Here is a 17,869-nt window from a genome sequence, read left to right on the forward strand (position 1 = left end):
TGCCGGTCTGCGGCATAGGGTGAAATGCATCAGCTGGCCCTGAGAATGGTGTGTGACTTTTTGGAATCCTACAGATGTTTTTCTCATTACGGTTACCATACTGGGTTCTCGAAATAGACCATAATTAACGAGCTGAATTCGATCCTTTTAGAATTAATTAGCAAATTTCGTCTTTTTCCTCAATCGACTACCCACTCATCTTTATTGATTTCAAAATGTGATCCGTTTTTTTTGCGTGGTCGATTACAATTTGTCATTTCCATGAATATTCAATGCTTTCACATTGTAAAAATAATGTGATATCATTTCAAAATGTGATCCGTATTTTTGCGTGGTCGATTACAATTTGTCATTTCCATGATTATTCAAATAATGTGATAACACCAAAGATTGTTAGATAACTTATTGAGAATCATGTTGGATTATTTTTGATGGAAAAAATAAGAGTTTGAAAGTGTCCATGACACGACCGCATTGTGGGCGTAGAACTTCAAAATTATTTTAGGATAAAACCATGTTTCAAATCATAGCTTTAGTTGAAATTACTGGTAGCCCCAAGAAGGACTGATGGTTTGCTTGCAACGCTTAGGAAAAAGCTTCAAGCGGATTCTTATGATTTTTATCCTAATAGAATCGGGATTTCACAAAGATTTGTAAACATTTTTAGAACTCGAAAACTGAAAGTATTCACATTTTCCCGTTCGTTTTTTTCGTTATACCAAAACAAGATCAACAAAACGAACGGTCGGCTAACATAACAATGTGGCTGTCCACATACCACGTGGACAACTCTAGGAGATAGGGTGCAATGTCTACGGTGACGAAGTGAGTTTATAACAATTTCCATGTTGATACGTTAAGTAACATTCATATTTATCTAATATAGTCGATTTCCTTTCGTAAACCTCGTTTCGTAAATCGAGCTTGCTTCCTAGCAAATTCGGCTGCATGTTAAATGGAATGAGTATATCAAACAGTTTTGTTGCCTGAGGATGATCTTTTGCTGTTACTAAAACATAATTAAAATGCACACTGCAGCGTTATGGCAGTTATGAAAAATTTGCCGAAATTGTGTAATAATGCCAAAAACATTACTTTTATGATGATCGTTTGAAAAGTCCGTGCAAAAATGAAAACAACTTATTTGTTTTATTTTTCAACACAGTCTCCCTCTTCGCTGCTCTAGTTTGTTGATCGCTTTTGTCGAAGTCCTAGTCCTAGTTATTTCTGCGTTCAATGGATTATAGATACACTTACTGAAAAAAATCAGTCGTCATTAGAATTGCTCATATTATAGTAAAAAACTAAATCGGAAAGTATCGAGGAAGTTAGCGGTTAATTTGAAGTGGAATTGCTCTATAGTTTACACGTAAAAGTGTGGTGGTATAATGCAAATGTTTGCAGCATAAATCGGATTTGAAAAAAAATTGTAATGGGTTGTATCTAGGACACGACCGCAGTTTTCGACGTAGAACTACGGAATTATATTATTCAATCCACTTGTTTATCACTTCGGTTATTATTTTAGAATGCATCGAAATTTTTGTAATATCTTTTTAGCTATTTAATTTTTTATTACGAGTAGAGTCGAAATCTATCAGCACTTCTCGATTGTTTGGTTCAACTCGCATCAGACTTTCTCCTTCCCACTAAGATATCGATCACAAACTATGAACCCTTTTGCTCCTATATTAGGCTTGAGATGTGATCGAACCCCACAACATGCAACAGTAAGGTTACCCTGCTATAATTTGAAGCCATACTTTCATGAAATATACGTTCATTTAAATAAATGCAGTGTATATCTATATTCCAAAATTCAGGATACTATTCCATATCCGCATTAGCACAAAAAATTCTCGTATGCTGCTCGTCTTTGTCGTAGCGCACCTTGACACAGAGGGCTTCCTCTCCTTGTATCGAGCTGTGTGTGTATGTGTGTGAAATCAACATTAGACATGAATGATATCCGCTCTTTGTTTTGTGCTAGCTCACTCGCATCTGTGTTTTCATTCTATTCTATTTTTGGTTTCCGCCTCTAGCCCTGAGAAGGGGCCCTGGAAAGAAACTCTATTACATAATACTCCTTCACCCGAGAAGAAACCAATCCTCTCCCGCTCGATGCTCTGCGGCAACCATGTTGCTTCCACCAAACGAGAAGTTGTGTGGCTTCAGGTCAGGTCAGGTTTTGTATTATAGAGACTTCAAACTATTTCAGTTCATACGTCTCTAGCCTTGAGAAAGGCCCTTGGAAAACTTGACTCTACTCCTGCACTACACCTCCACCCTCATTGTCTTGAGAAAGGCACTCGATCCCTCGCCGTCCAGCTCGTCCAGCAACGATGTTGCCCAATCGGTGTCCACACAAAGAATTATGCGATCTGAGTGTCGAACAAGAATGATTGGGTTTGGCTTCAAATCGCGGATGGCTTATTTAAACCAAATATGTTGAAAACGGGCAGAAACGAATGTATCAGATGCTCGTTATTGATAGCTCTGTTCGTGAATGCACCCAAATCGGCAGAACAAATGTATGAGAAAATGTGAATGCTTCCAGTTTTCATCAATTTAAACTGTTTGGGCATTAGTGGATTGTACTGTATAGTATATCAAACGAATCTTAGGGAATTTCGGCAACGGAGTTTTACGAATCACGGATCAGCTGCAAAATTTACACAATTTATTCCAATACATTTCAGTCAAATTCAATCCCAGTTCAGATATTTTTGTCATTAAAATTGAAACTCTCAGACAATTTAGTGAGTGCTTGACTCAGTTTTGTTTCAAAATAACTCAAGCAAACACATGTACGAATCTCCGAAAGAAGCAATCGCCAAAAAGAGCCAACATTGGGTAATAGAAAAGAAATTGTTTTTCATCAGGATAACGCCAGGCCACACACCGATAGGAACCCGTCAAAAACTCCGGGAGCTAGGATGGGAGGTTTTTATAACCAAGTTTATAGCTCGAACTTCATATCAAGTGTTTACCACATGGCGAATGGTTTTCCAGACGAAATTCGATTGTTCCTGTTATTTTAAGGGTTTCTAAAGAAGATGCATAATGGAATTACTTTTAAAATGTCAACAAGTTATTCAAAAAAACAGTGCATATTCGCCTTAAATACTTTCATTCTAACTAGAACAAAATTATGAATTTGTATCCCCCTGACCTTATATAACTTGCGTTATTTTATTGGTGCTTGGTGACGATACCAACGCGTTAAATGCTCTATATAAACCTATTAAAAAGGCCATTATTTGATCATTTTAAAACATGAGTTCCAGATAACCGCTGAAAATATAATCATTAACTGTGTGAGAGCACTAGGGGGAAAACCTTAAACCAGACCCCAAAAATAGGTTACACACCATCAACCGGCACTTAACCCTTGCTCGATCGATTTCCTCACTGAACCGGCCAACGCCTTCGCACTCACGCAAACATCCCTCATGCAGTGTTTGCGCGTGTTTGTACCGTTTGGCCAGTTCTGCCAACACCATAGCCGAACGCGCGCCGAGTGAATCCCGACGACGTCGGCAACGAAAACGACGTCATCGGGTGAAGAGCGCATTTATGCTCCGTTCGACGGATGTTGGACCATCGCTCCCGTATGCGGCCAACGGCCTGCAGCAAAATCGGAAAAAAGCATTTGCCGCTCTAATCATACAAAAATGGAATTAATTAGTTGTGTGCCGATAGTTTTCACTGCGATTTTTCTTTTTTGGGTTGCTGATTAAGGAAAGCATTTTTTGGCCTCTCGATGATGATGTCATCGGTCGGAGGAACAAAAAAAAAATGGAAAGCTGCATTTGGGTGTTTTTTTTCCTCACGTGGAAACAGGCCAGGTTGTGCCGCACCCCTGAAGGCACGGACGATTCCAATTGGAAAACATGAGTTTGCGCACATGACCGGTAGCGAGGTATGGTGTGACACTCTCCCATACTGGTGTGCGTGCAAGAGCCTTTGGAGACAGGAAAAAAGCTTCGTCATATTCGGCGCCGATGTTATGCAAAAGAAAGCTGCCGCAGAGATGTGATCGACAGTGGAGTAAGACTGCTGCAAAAGTGGGTGGTTTTCATACAGAAGAAGGCAATTGGGTTGGGAGAACTTTGGGAGGAGAGCTTCGATTACCTCAAGTGTATGTACAATTTTTAGCATGGGAAGGAAGAACAGATGACGGATGCAGGTAGGTTGGGATGTTGGGTGCTGCGGTCACCCGTGCTTGGTCATATGACTTATAAGGAAGGCTTCCAGTCCCCCTACGCGAACTGGTTTTCTTCTGTCGATAGTGGGCTAAAGCCGGAATTCGTTTGCTGTAAAGAAACATTGCAGTTGGGTTGGCTACATTTATCGAGAATCACTTGAGCTGTGCGCACCTCGCCGCTCGATTCGATATTACGCTATCTGGGGCGATCGATACGGTCGCATCGGCATTCTCACCGTCTCGGGCCTTTTTGTTATTGCCAATTACAGCATTCGGAGTGTTCTCTATTCGTTTTCGCATACAGTTTTTTTTATTATTCGCTATGAAATTAAGGGAAACGATATTTGATTGACAAAAATTTCGAACTCCACGAGTTGGCGAGCAGTGATACATAACATGCAATATTATGAAAGATTTTATTTTTATTTTGATTTTACTTGGTCTCGAGTTTTAAAAACTCCACAGACTGAATCTTCGTCTAAGTTCCTTAATCGACTTTTGAACACGTATTTAGATAAATTAAAATAAAAAACAGCACTTACATCATTGAACGATCTAACAGAGTTATCAAAAGGATTGTTGTACCCATACATTGTTCTATGACGGTTAACTACAAATAAATCACGCTCACGAAGTTGACGGAAAGGTGCGTACAAGTTGATATTTTGCAGAAGAGAAGGGCAGTCTGTGTTTCCAATGATGAGGTCAAATATAAACAGTCTCTGGAGGTTGCTGCGCCTATCGGCTAGAGTCTACAGCGACTTCGATAGTCCGGCAGATTTGTTGGATCATACCACGGAAGTTGTCGAAGAGCATACCGAATGAAGCTGCGTTGAACCCTTTCCATCCGAATACTTTGGATTGCATGATAAGGTGACCATACGGGAGCAGCAAACTCCATGATGTTGCGGACAATCGAGCAGTATAGTGCCTTTAGAGCGTATGCATCGGTGAAGCCACTTGCATTGCGTCGGATAAATCCAAGGGCGGCAAAGGCCTTTGCGGTTGTCGCGCTTACATGTTCGTTGAACCGGAGTTTGCTATCAACCGTGACCCCTAGATCACGGATAGTTTCTACACTTTCCAGAACCTTTGAATGTATGGAATACTGAAAATCTGATCGGGATTGTCGGCGGGAAAACGAAATAAATTTGCACTTTTTGGTGTCAAGCTCCATCCCGTTCTCAGTACACCACAGAGATAACTCGTCCACATCAGCTTGAAGTGCGCAGCAGTCTAGATGAGATGATATCACTTTCTAGATTTTCAGGTCGTCGGAGTACATCAGCAAAGTCTATTCCAACCGGAAGCAAAGATCATTAATAACCAAAATGAATATCAGCGGTCCAAGAACGCTACCTTGAGGAACGCCTGACGTGATGGAAAAAAGGCGTAAGTGAAATCCGTTCAGTTTGACAAACGCTCTCCGGTCAGATAGATACGAGCGTAGCCATTCGGTGATCCAATCAGGGAAGCCAAGATATTTAAATTTAGCAATTGCCAAGTTCAGAGGTACCTTGTCGAACGCCTTAGAGAAGTCGAAGTATCAATCTGGTTTCGTTTCTCAATTTTCGAACACAGGAAACTCACGTAGGACATCAGGTTGGTAGTAGCTGATCGCTTCTTTACGAAACCATGCTGAAGCTCCGATATCAATGGTCGGGAAGCGGCATACAGGCAGGTTCTTGCACTATCAGGGGAGAATGTTGACGATGCTTATAAATGTTTATAATTCTCGAAAAATTCAGCATAACTGTCTGCTAACTCGTGAGGTGAAGAGATAGACGAGATCTTAAATGTCATCTCAACAGGTATTTGATAAGGTTGCTTGCGAAGCAAACTATTAACATCCTCGTCGTAAGACCATGACAGCTGCGGCAGATTATAATCTCCATCTATCACAAACTTATCGGACTCCAAAGCACGTTCACGGATCTGCTGTACTGCTGCAGAGTGCGTAGAATACAACGTCGGTGGTGAGTTCGGTCGGAGGTAAATTCCACACACATATATCGCAGAGTTACATAACTTGATGCGCACAGCTATTTGTTCGATATTCTCGCAATCAACCAACTCAGCTGAATGGCATTCGAGACTGGCCTTAACGGTGATCAAAAAACCTCCTCCATTTTGAAGATTGCTGGAAGCAGCACTGCGGTCACAGCGGAATTCTGAGTAATTAGCAGCAAATTCGGAACTAGCGATATCAGAGCGAAGCCACGTCTCAGTTAGTACCACAACGTCATATTCGCAGGTGGAGAGTTTCAAAAAGAGCTCGTGAGTTTTGGTACGTATGCCCCTCACATTTTGGTAATACACTGTCAAATATTGCGAGTCGGTTTTGCACGGTCTTATGTGATGACTGGACAACATATGAGTAGTTTTTCCTGATGTTATTGGATGCGATCCGAAGAGGGAGTCGTTCCTGCGTTGCTCGCAATGTTCGAGATGTCGGGTTCTGTCACTGGACGGGCAGGGATGGCATGCTTCCAAAAAACCTTTGTTGGTATGTCCCTATTTTCGAACTCTCTAAACGATACTTGACTAGGCCAAGTGCAATTCAGCATTGCTTTTTGCTTCAGCTGCATAGGCATCTCCATTTTGAAAGATACATAATTCAAATACCGCACATCTTTGCCTCTTGGAACTAGCTTCACTACTTTCAAATCACTGGATCCAAGTCTTTGTCGTACTAGATCGGTTACGCAGTCATCAGGAGTTTCAGCGAACTGAACAATCTGTACCACGACGTAGTTGCGATGATCGTTTGGGAGACGGCTCATGTTTTCCGTCGTTCTCAAGTTTTCTCTTAGAGGATCCAAAAAAGGAGATGTTTGGAATAGGAACCGGTGTTTTCGGTACCGCCTGGATGAGCTCTTTAAAATTTGTGCGGATTTCCTGCCTTATTTCATCCAAAACACTGCAACGAATCTCATTTTTCAATTCCTCAAAATTCTGAGGAATTGAAAAATGAGTGCCTGGATAAAATAAGGCAGGGAATCCGCACAAATGTTTGAACAAGGTTTATTATTTTTGTTTTGTAAACTTTAGATATGATAGATATGTATGTACTTTATATTGTGTTTTAATGTGATATTCGTATAAAAAAAATTAAAAAAAAAGTCCCAAACTGCATGGTTTTCGATTAGGTACATGTATTGCAAAAAATTAGTTTGACATATTCTACCTTTTATCTTTCTGTTTTAACATTCAGAACGAATACTTTCCTCAAGCATGGGTGACAACTTTTGTTTATACTGAATACCGTTATATATTATTCATAGGACCATCGTTTTTATTCGTCAACTGGTTCACTAGACATTGACATTCGTTTAGAAAAAGTGTGAATCGATGAGATGTTAATGCAGTATAAGATTAGTATCAACAACATAAAGACGGCTTAAATCGAACGAATGCTTCCTCGGGTTTCGCACTTACCAACATTTATCCAACATTATATAATATTAGGTTGGGGAAAAAGTTATCCATTATTTTCTCGTTGGCTGGCTTTAGCGAACAATATCTCGCGTAATATTGATCATACAATTTAAAGTTTAGGCTCGTTGTAAAGGTGGCATTTCACACTCAAAAACATTATTTTGTTGTTTTTTGTTTGTTCCATTCAGTTGTAAGTTACAGGGTGTTAACAATGGAGGTTAACAAAGAGAAAAATCGGTACGTTTTACACAATCCTGGAAGAACTTTCGACAAACATAGCTAGGTTGTTTCACACATCCGCTAACGATTCCATACTCAAAATTAATGCATACTAAAAATGTTTCGCTTCTAGTTCCGGGTCCCTTCTTTTGGGTTTTTTTTAACCAAGAGATCAGCAATGATCATGAGGAAGTATTAAACCAGTTAACTCTCTAGAAAAAGAGCCATCCGACGTTCAACTCGATGGAAAGCACTGCTTTCTGGAGCATTGGTAACAACGAATGTTGCATCAAAATCCAAATTTTTAAAATTATAAATCATTAATATTGCTGGCTTGATTATTACTTGATAACAAATAAACTCGAATTCAGGCAGCTCGCATACCCTTTTAAAATCGAACTCATGAGAAAATGCGATAGAAGAATGGTGCCTTCCTGAACGAACTGTATCCAACTGCTTCAGCATGACCAATGATCCTTGCATTATTCTGCATCCTACGATAACAGATGTAATAAGCTTATGCTTAGCAGCCACGACAATAAGATTTGGAAGATTAACGCGATTCTCGAGATGCATTGATATCAGTGTTCTTACCGGCTGTTACACCTATTACAACACTTGCTTTATCATCTTGGCTCAGGCAAAACACTTCATTCGGTCCCAGAATCGGAACTAGCTGCTCAAGCATAGAGAGGCGCGTTGATTTATAATAAAAATGGAATTTTGTTTCGTAGCGATTACAGCTACTCCTCCCCTCCCCTGTGTCATGTTAAGTAAAATATTCTATTCGCGGCCAGAAAGGTCGCCTGACGGAATGTTATCTGTGGGAAGCCTGTGAAGATAATCGAGAGAACTCTTCTCGAATCAAATCAATCAATGTTATTCATCACGTGTACGCTTTATCGAACACCGATCGTAACGGCGGAGAATTATTTTTTAGGAATCCTGAGAAGGTAACCGAGAGGATTCAACTAAAACCAACGATATATTCCGTGATTCATCGAGCGTACTCTTTATCGAACTCCAAGTGCGACAACGGAGAGCCCGAGAAGGTAACCGTAAATATCCTTTAAATTCAATCGGACCGACGATATACTCCGGATTTTCATTGCGCGTACGTTTTATCGAACTCATGATCTTTGTATCGATAATTCTCCATTAAACCATTTGCTCCGTTAAATAAGGCTGATCAAACGTACCGTTTTTTCGACCATTTTTGACTGTCCCGTCTTTTTATCAATCTGTACCGTATTTTGAATATAAAAAATTAATATTTATTTCTTTATCATTATTATCAATACTTTATTTCGACTGATGGGAATTTGGATTTTAACTTTGCTCAGAGTATTCGCAGGGAAAGGGTTTGTCTGCCAATTGGGTGTTAATGTAGAATAATTGAAGCGTTTTTGCGACATCGTCGGTGAACACTATGCAAAATTGCTTGAGCATGGTAACGCATTATTCATTCATTTCTACTGAGTTGAAAATATCGAGTCCCGTTGCAAAAAAGCACCACTTGCGGGATGTTTTGATTTTCTGTTTCCATTAGAAGAAAAGTGCATATAAAGTAAATCGGATAGATTTTGTAAGGAATGGTTTGGACGGATCCGTTGATCCATTTAAAGCGAGATATGGCATAAAAACGTTCGGATTATGCGACCAGACACGAGTCGATTACATTCCATCATGACAACGCTCGGCCTCATGTTGCTGTTCATGTTAAAAACTATTTGGAAAATAATGGGTGAAAAATTCTGGTTCACTCGCTTCATAGCACAGACCTTGCCCCTTCCGACTAACATTTGTTTCAATGGACGCACAACGCATTGAGTGGAATAAGCTTTAATCCAGCGCAGGTATCAAAAATTAGGTGGATTCGTTCTTGGCTTCAAAAAAATGAACGCTCGTTTCGTGACGGAATCTGACAGGAAAAAACGGTGGTGAGCGATACCCAATGCTTTGAATCATGTTTTAATTCATTTTTCTTTCAAATAAATGTGTTTATCATGTAAAGGTGCTGTCCACATACCACGTGGACAACTTTAGGGGGGGTAGGGGTTACGGAAATGTCCACGCTTGTCCACGGTGAGGGGGGAGGGGGTTTTGATATTGTCCACGTGGAAACGTTAAGTATTTTTTAAAGTAGAACATTCAAGTTAGAAGTCAAAATTGAATGAGATCTGTTTTGTATTTACACGATTTTTTGAACTTCACGCCCGCCCTAAGTACTCAGTATTCATCAATAAAAATACTGAACAGCCTGAGAGTGCTGCTCGGTCAAACATCCATATTTTTTCATATGACTGAACCTCTTTCCTGAAATGTATATTCTGAAGGTAACGCACATGAACTAGGATCCAATTTATTCCAATCGGTAATAAAGGGCCATTAAATCCGCCAGGATAAAGACACCCAATAACACAAAGAATGTTGGATTTTGTGTAGTATTAAAAATCACGACTTAAGTGCGGGTTGAATTCAGCTTTTGCTCTTGATGACAAAACTGTTTGGTTTGTTTTCGAGAACTCCCAAGGATTTCTGAAACGAAAAACAAATTCTTCCATTTGCCTTATACAATGCAAATATGCTAGCATATGATTCCTCGAGTCGAGAAGACGCACCACGCTAGATATGGGGTACATACTAGGGGGGCGTTGCTGATTAATGGTCAGCTGCATCCCAATAGGAAGTATCCCGTGTCGGGCACACGTACAGAGCATTGGAGACAGCAACATCCCAATTACGAGAACACTTGTAATACTAACCTCGAGCCGACCGCGAGTAATCGGTTACATATTACTAACATAGATAATAAGAAAAACTGTCAAAATATTGAACTCCGGCTCCAGATATTGCATCTTCAGATTATTAACTGTTAAGATTCTTGTAAGAACTTCAACTTACTGTATAGCATAAGTTCTGAGAGGATGGAATTCTCAAGTTGCATCAAGGATGCTGAAATATTAAGGAAAAAACGGTGCATCTATGATGATGAAAGATGTATGCCTACAAAAATATGCTTTTGGTTTTTTCCTTAGAATCGGCATGAAATTTTCAGGACAATATTCAGCATGATTTAACAATTAAGGGCTGTAGGTCAACGGAATCATCGATCACGATGATACTGCAGATGTTTTGTTTTTACTAGGTTCATTATAGCCATCAGGTACTACCGAACCTGTAAAAGCGAAAGTCATTGATGTTTAGACGAGAAAATTCTGTTTTCAAACAAAGTGGTTGATTTCATTGTCTGATTTTTTGAAAACTCAAACAGCCAGCCAGCTTTAATAAAAATACTCGAGAATAAGCTCACAAAGGGTATTTTAAAATGGATATGGAGATAACGTGAATGGAATTCGGAAGAAAATAATGAGTTCCCGGACAATGTTGAAAAACATCGAAGATTTCAAGACAAATCGTTACCATTGGTAAGGCTATAATTTTTATCAATAAACATATGGAATAGAAAATAGAAACAAACTTGAAATGAAATTTAATTTTTCAAGTTTGTAATTTCAAATCCGGAGGAATGTCCACGTGGACAACAGGGGGAGGGGTATAAGAAATGTCCACGCTTGTCCACGGAGGGGGAGGGGGGTGTCTAAAATCATGCTTTTTCTGTGCACGTGGTATATGGACAGCCCCAAAGGACAGAACGAGTTAAGGGGGTAGTACCAGTGAAAATGGCCATCTCGAATTTTCAAAGGAAACTTGATAAAAAAATGTTGATTTTCACGAAAAACTACCCTATGCAAAATATCAACTCAATCGGACTTCATTTAATAGTCCCACACAGCCAAGGATCAAAAATCTATTTTTTTTCAGGCGTGAAAACAACCAAGTGCGAAAAAGTCAATTTGTAAATCTCGACGTTTCATGCGTTTTGAAGACATTTGGCATCGAAATATTTTTTTTTAAACCCCGATTTCTTTCACTCCCCCCTTGGGGGATTTTTCGATTTTCAGAAAACTTAAATTTTGAGATCTGCGACAATAGTAAATGAAGTCCGATTGAGCTAATATTTTGCATAGGGTTTTTTTTTATCGTGCGAATCAACATTTAGCAGGTTGTCCCGTAATAAAAATTGATATGACCATTTTCATTGGCACACTAAACCATACATTTTGCCTTGTACTCCAAAAAAAGTCCCAGGGTGTCGACTTTTGACAAAAATCAATAACGCAGCACCGATATTTCGTTAGCTGCTTCATGTAGAGTTTGCGAGCGCACGTTTTGGCAACACTCTGCTGAATTTCGTCGCTTTTCGGGAAGTATTGCACTTTGTACGTTTTCACAATTTTTTGCTCAAATCCCACGTCGAAATGTTCGGATTCCGCCTGAAATGAGCAATCACCGCTCACTCAGTTTTTTAAGCGTTATACAGCGCGGACTCGATTATATACAGTTTTTGATTTCTTTTCACTGTAGGAGAACCACGGGTAATACGGACAGTGGGGGTAATATGGACAGGTGGTTGATTTGTATAGTTACATTTTGAATTTCAGATTTCTTTTAATGAGAACACCTTCTACATATTATTCTATAATATTGAGCCACCCTATGGCAACGAATACTGATCAAAAGTGGAAAAGGGAAACAAAAACCGAAAATCATACATGATTCCGCGTTTGGATGTAATTTTAGCTGCCTCGATATTAAGCATTTTGAGTGGTTTAATATCAAAATTCAATTCGCTGATGGTTATATTTCGGGTTGTGAGTTACAGGGAAGCGATATTAGGTATGTACGGAAAAGTAAATTCATTTTTGAGTGGAAAATTTAAATTTGCCAGTTGCCAGTGAGAGTGAGATGGACTGGGAAAAGTCTGTTTAATCTATTTCTATGGAATGCCCTGCGTCTATCATATAGCCAAATGTGGATTGTTTAGAAACTGACTAGAACCAAAAGCAAAATAGTTGAGGGTCTGTCCGTTTCTACTGCTGGAAAGTACGACATCACTTCTAGGTGAACTAATTCGATTTTTTCATCATTCAACGGACATTCAGGATGAGTTAAAATCTTGGTTGAATAAAATTATTCCTCTCGCGATCAATAAACCTCTACGCTTCGTATATTACAAACCTGTCCATATTTCCCCCACTATATGTCCATATTACCCGTATCTAAAAAAATGTTGTACTTTTCGGTCTGTTTTAATTTCAGTAAAAAACATTGAAAAACACTTTTTTGTAAAATATTTGGCCAATTAGGTAGAAAAACAGTATACATGAATTGCAAGAAACTGCATCAAAGTTTTGGGAAACATGAGTTTCCAAAGATATAATTGAAGTTCTTCTTAACATGTCCGTTTTACCCCACCCTACCCTATATAATCAAATCCTGTGTATAAATAGTCAAAAAAAAAAAATTTTTTATTGATTTTTTTGCATATATTTTTTTGAAAATAGTAGAGGAATTTGATTTTTTATTATTCTCCTTAAAAGTCAGAAAACACCTTTCTCACATGAAACAAAAAATTTATCCATATTCTTTTTTTGTTTCGGACTCTGTTGCCTCAAACTGGCTCCACATTAAAAAGTACGGAAGCTACGGAAGACAATTCTGATGCTTTCATTTGAAAGATGGGAAAATTTAGCACAGGATATAGTAGCACAACAACTAAATTAGTGGATTTTAATAACATTTTGGAAGTGAAAAACTCAAAAGTTAATAATTTTCAATTTGTTATTATCAATTTTAACCTAAAAATTTATGCTGAACTAGATTGTTTCTATGAACTAAATTGAAGCTCTCTAACCGCTCACTAATTTGTTCTTTAACACCCAACTTCTATCTTTTTTAATCTGGCTGCAATATCGATATAAACAAATCCTGGTGAAAATTCAAGCAAAACCTTCAAAAATCACGATTTTTACCCCACCCCCAATAGTCACTTAAACTTCACCTTAACGTTGAAAGGTTACATTTCTTCTTGAAATAAGTCATATTTGAAATATAAAAAATATATATATTTTTCCAAACTGTATATAATCGAGTCCAAAATTGTATATTGGGTTGGGGAAAAAGAAATGTCGTATATTGTCAATATATGGCAACACGATTTATGTTTAATGCTGCTATCTTGCGCTTGAAGTTAAACAAGTTAATGATCCGCATTGATGGCATTGAGCTTCGTTTACTAGTTTAGGGGAGCGTAAAAAAATTGATTGATTTTCAGGCGGAATGAACACGTTTTTAAAATTTAAATTATGAATGAAAAATAACCTTCCCGTACCTATTTGGCATTCTGTTTAAATGAAAAACACTTTTGTTTGCAGGTGGTGAAAAAATCTTGTACGATATTGTTTTTGAAGACAACTTTATATTATAATGAAAAGTTTCAGTAATGATGTTGGAAATTTATAGACAAAGGGTTAAACAAAAGTCGGAAAAAAGTGTTTTAAGTGATTAAATAACATGATGTGAACATTTTCATTCAAATTTTAACATTTGAAAACTGGCTTCGTGTCTTCTAATATGATAGGTATTACACTAACGAGATAGGGACCCAAACTATGGTCCCTAATTGAAAGTCGCCACCAAACGTCGACACTATTCCTTTTTCATCGCGAATTCACGCTTTGTCAAAAAAAAAAACGTTTTGAAACGAAACCTAAACAATCAGTTGATAGATGTTTGACAAAGTAAAAACTATGTTCGAATTCGAAAATCAAATTAGTAAAGTAAACTTTTATTCATACGGATTCAAGTAAATACTAGCAAAGTTTACTTTACTTGGAAACGGGCAGAATAAGTAATAACTTTTTTTTATTCATACGACCTACTGTAACGATTCGCACAGCACAGCATTGGTTTGATCGATTTCGTTCTGGTGTAGTGGCTGTCGAAGATACACCCCGTACTGGTAGGCCAATCGTCGTGGAAACCGATAAAACCGTTGAAATCATCCAAGTAGACCGGCATGTGAGCACTCGCTCGATTGGCCAGGAACTGGGTATAGACCATAAAACCGTTTGGAACCATTTTCAGAAGATTGAATTCCAAAAAAGCTGGATGTATGGTTGCCACATGAGTTGACGCAAAAAAATCTTTTAGACCGAATCAACGCCTGCGATGCACTGCTGAAAAGGAACGAACTCGACCCATTTTTGAAGAAGATGGTGACTGGTGATGAAAAGTGGATCACGTACGACAACCTAAAGCGAAAAAAGTCGTGGTCGAAGCGCGGTGAGCCGGCCCAAACCATCGCCAAGCCCGGATTGACGGCCAGGAAAATTTTGCTGTGTGTTTGGTGGGATTGGAATGGAATCATCCACTATGAGCTGCTCAACTATGGCCAGACCCTCATCTCGGTTCTCTACTGTGAGCAGCTTGACCGTTTGAAGCAGGCGATTGACCAGAAGCGGCAAGAAATGATCAATAGGAATGGTGTTGTTTTCCACCAGGACAACGCTCGGCCTCACACATCTTTGATGACCCGCCAGAAGCTACGGGAGCTCGGATGGGATGTCCTATTGCACCCATCGTATAGTCCGGACCTGGCTCCAAGTTATTATCATCTCTTCCGGTCCATGCAAAACGCTCTTGGTGATACTAAGTTGGCCTCAAAAGAGGCTTGCGAAAACTGGCTGTCTGAGTTTTTGCAAATGAGGAGGGTGGAGGGGGGGGAGGGTTTATAAGAAGGGGATAATTAAGTTGCCTTCTAAATGGCAACAAGTTTGCGAACAAAACGGCGCATATTTGACATAAATTGGATAATTTTAAGTATGTTAAATAAAGCGTCAAATTTCGATCAGAAACACGATATTTATAATCGAGTCCGACCTGTATTCGGTTTTCGTTCAGCTTCTGGCTTGTTGTCCACTGTTCCATTCCTGGAATCATCGGAGGACCCTTGAGACAAAAACAAAATCCTTTCGTAAACAATTTGTTGATTTCATTCCATCTAGACCGCGAAGTCTCACTGGCATCTGCAAACCTGAGCCAACGAATATATTTTCTTCTGTATCACCGGAGGTACACTCAGACATTTTTATTCAATGAACTGAAAAGAAGATATGTTTATGACAAACTTGATTCAGTAAAATATGTTTCCGCTAAAATATCAAGGCATCATTACCGCATTTCGTAGTGATAACTACTCTAAACAAATCAATTGCTATTGATTTATGTGAAAATATATCAAGCCAAAGTTGAAATATGAAATGACCTGAACGACAAGTCAAACAACAAGGACTTGACTCGGAGCGTATTTAGGAAATTCTAAATAATTGAAATCTTTCATCGTATTTTTGATAGAAATGTTCAAATGTTCAACGTCGTAATTTATCGTTCCATTAAAAAGTACTGAAATACGGATCCATCGCGTTCCAGATTAGGAAGCCCGATGAATAAATAACATGAGAAAACTCCCTAAACTGAACAAAAGCCTATCGATTATAATAATGCTTCAGATTTTGCTGTTTGATCAAAACACCCGTGTTTCCCACCAGCATTTTTCACCATATAAGCTCGACTTTTGTCGAACAATTTACATAGAAAACTCGTATCTCATAAAGGGGTCAACAGCAACTGTGGGTGGGCGTTGCAGACCCAACGACATGACTCACACCGTACGCTTCCATTCCAGCTACGTAACCGAAAAACATCTCATTTTTTCCTCCGATTCACACCAAACATGTCCATGAAACTGCATTCAAATCTTCGCCCCCGCATTAGAACGCCCCCGAAACCAACACACTCATCGTGGGGCCTGAATTGATGTCATAAATTGTAATCTTTGCGTTTTCTAGTATGCGTCGTCTGAGTGTTGAATCTTATTACCTCATCGAATGGTTGAAACTTGTTTTTTTCTTGAGTCTGGTCCGCAATGCGAATGGGTCCTTCAGTTGGGCATTTGCAAGTGCCGCGACAGTGCGGCGCGATGGTTGCTGGAGGTAAGATTTGCGGCTTCATTAACATTAAGCATCTGGAAATAAGGCTCGGTTATTGATAGTTGTTTATTTTTCAGTCAATAACATACATCATGTCCTATATATTCTCATTATTTTACATTAGATATTCAGATTTTATTGGTATTTTTTCGAATTGAAGATGATATTGCATTGATCATTCACAGCGTATGTTTCACAATAACTCCGCCTTTTACCTTTTTGGCCAGCTTCAACCGTTTTTCAAACCCGTTGCAGGTGGCATGCATGACTCCCATCGTTATGTCATCCCAAACTCGGAGCATCATGGCCTTGAACTGGGCTAAAGTAGACACCATTTGCACGATTACCGGCCGATGCTAAGTACTTATCGGACCGCCCTCGTACCCCCTTATACGAAGTAATCCATGAAGTTTAGGTCTGGTGAACTGGGAGGCTGTTTATCTCTGGTCAAGGAGTCGGTCAAATTTTCTCGACATCAGTTCCGAGCCATATTTGCAGTATGAGAAGGCGCTACATCTTTCTGCAACACGTAATGCTCATTCCCGTACAATCTTTCATTGCTTCACGACAATCTGCAAAACATCCGTTTCATAATATAAAACAATAATTTGAATGCTTTTCTCAATAGAAACAAGTGGTATTTTGCCAAAATATATTTGCCTCCCTAAACCATCACGGATGGTTTGGGTATGTAAATTTGGTGCTTGCAGCCGTGGAATGTTTCTCTCACTATCTCGAAGTTTCCTTGAACTGTAGACCCACAATCTGTCATTTTGAACAACGTGAGACTGTTGCAAGAGAAATAACTTTTCATCCGAAAAGACAGAACCTTGTCCACCGTGCCGTGATAGTAGGGAAATGATTTTTTGGACTATCGGGTAACTTTTAAAAATTATAATTCAAAAACGAAAAAAACCTCCTCCCTGGTTTCGAAATATGTTATGTGAAAAATCCTCAGCTTTCCAGAAAAAATATAAAAAACTATAGCGCCTTTGGTCCCGAGACTATGAAAACAATAAAAAATGAATACAATCAACAATAACTAGAGCAGAATTCAAATTTTCTGCAGGTATAGTGTTTTTTTCAAAAAAGACCAGGTGATTGGCTTTAA

This window comes from Toxorhynchites rutilus, chromosome 2, assembly GCF_029784135.1.
Source record: "Toxorhynchites rutilus septentrionalis strain SRP chromosome 2, ASM2978413v1, whole genome shotgun sequence".
Classification (NCBI taxonomy): Eukaryota; Metazoa; Arthropoda; class Insecta; order Diptera; family Culicidae; genus Toxorhynchites; species Toxorhynchites rutilus.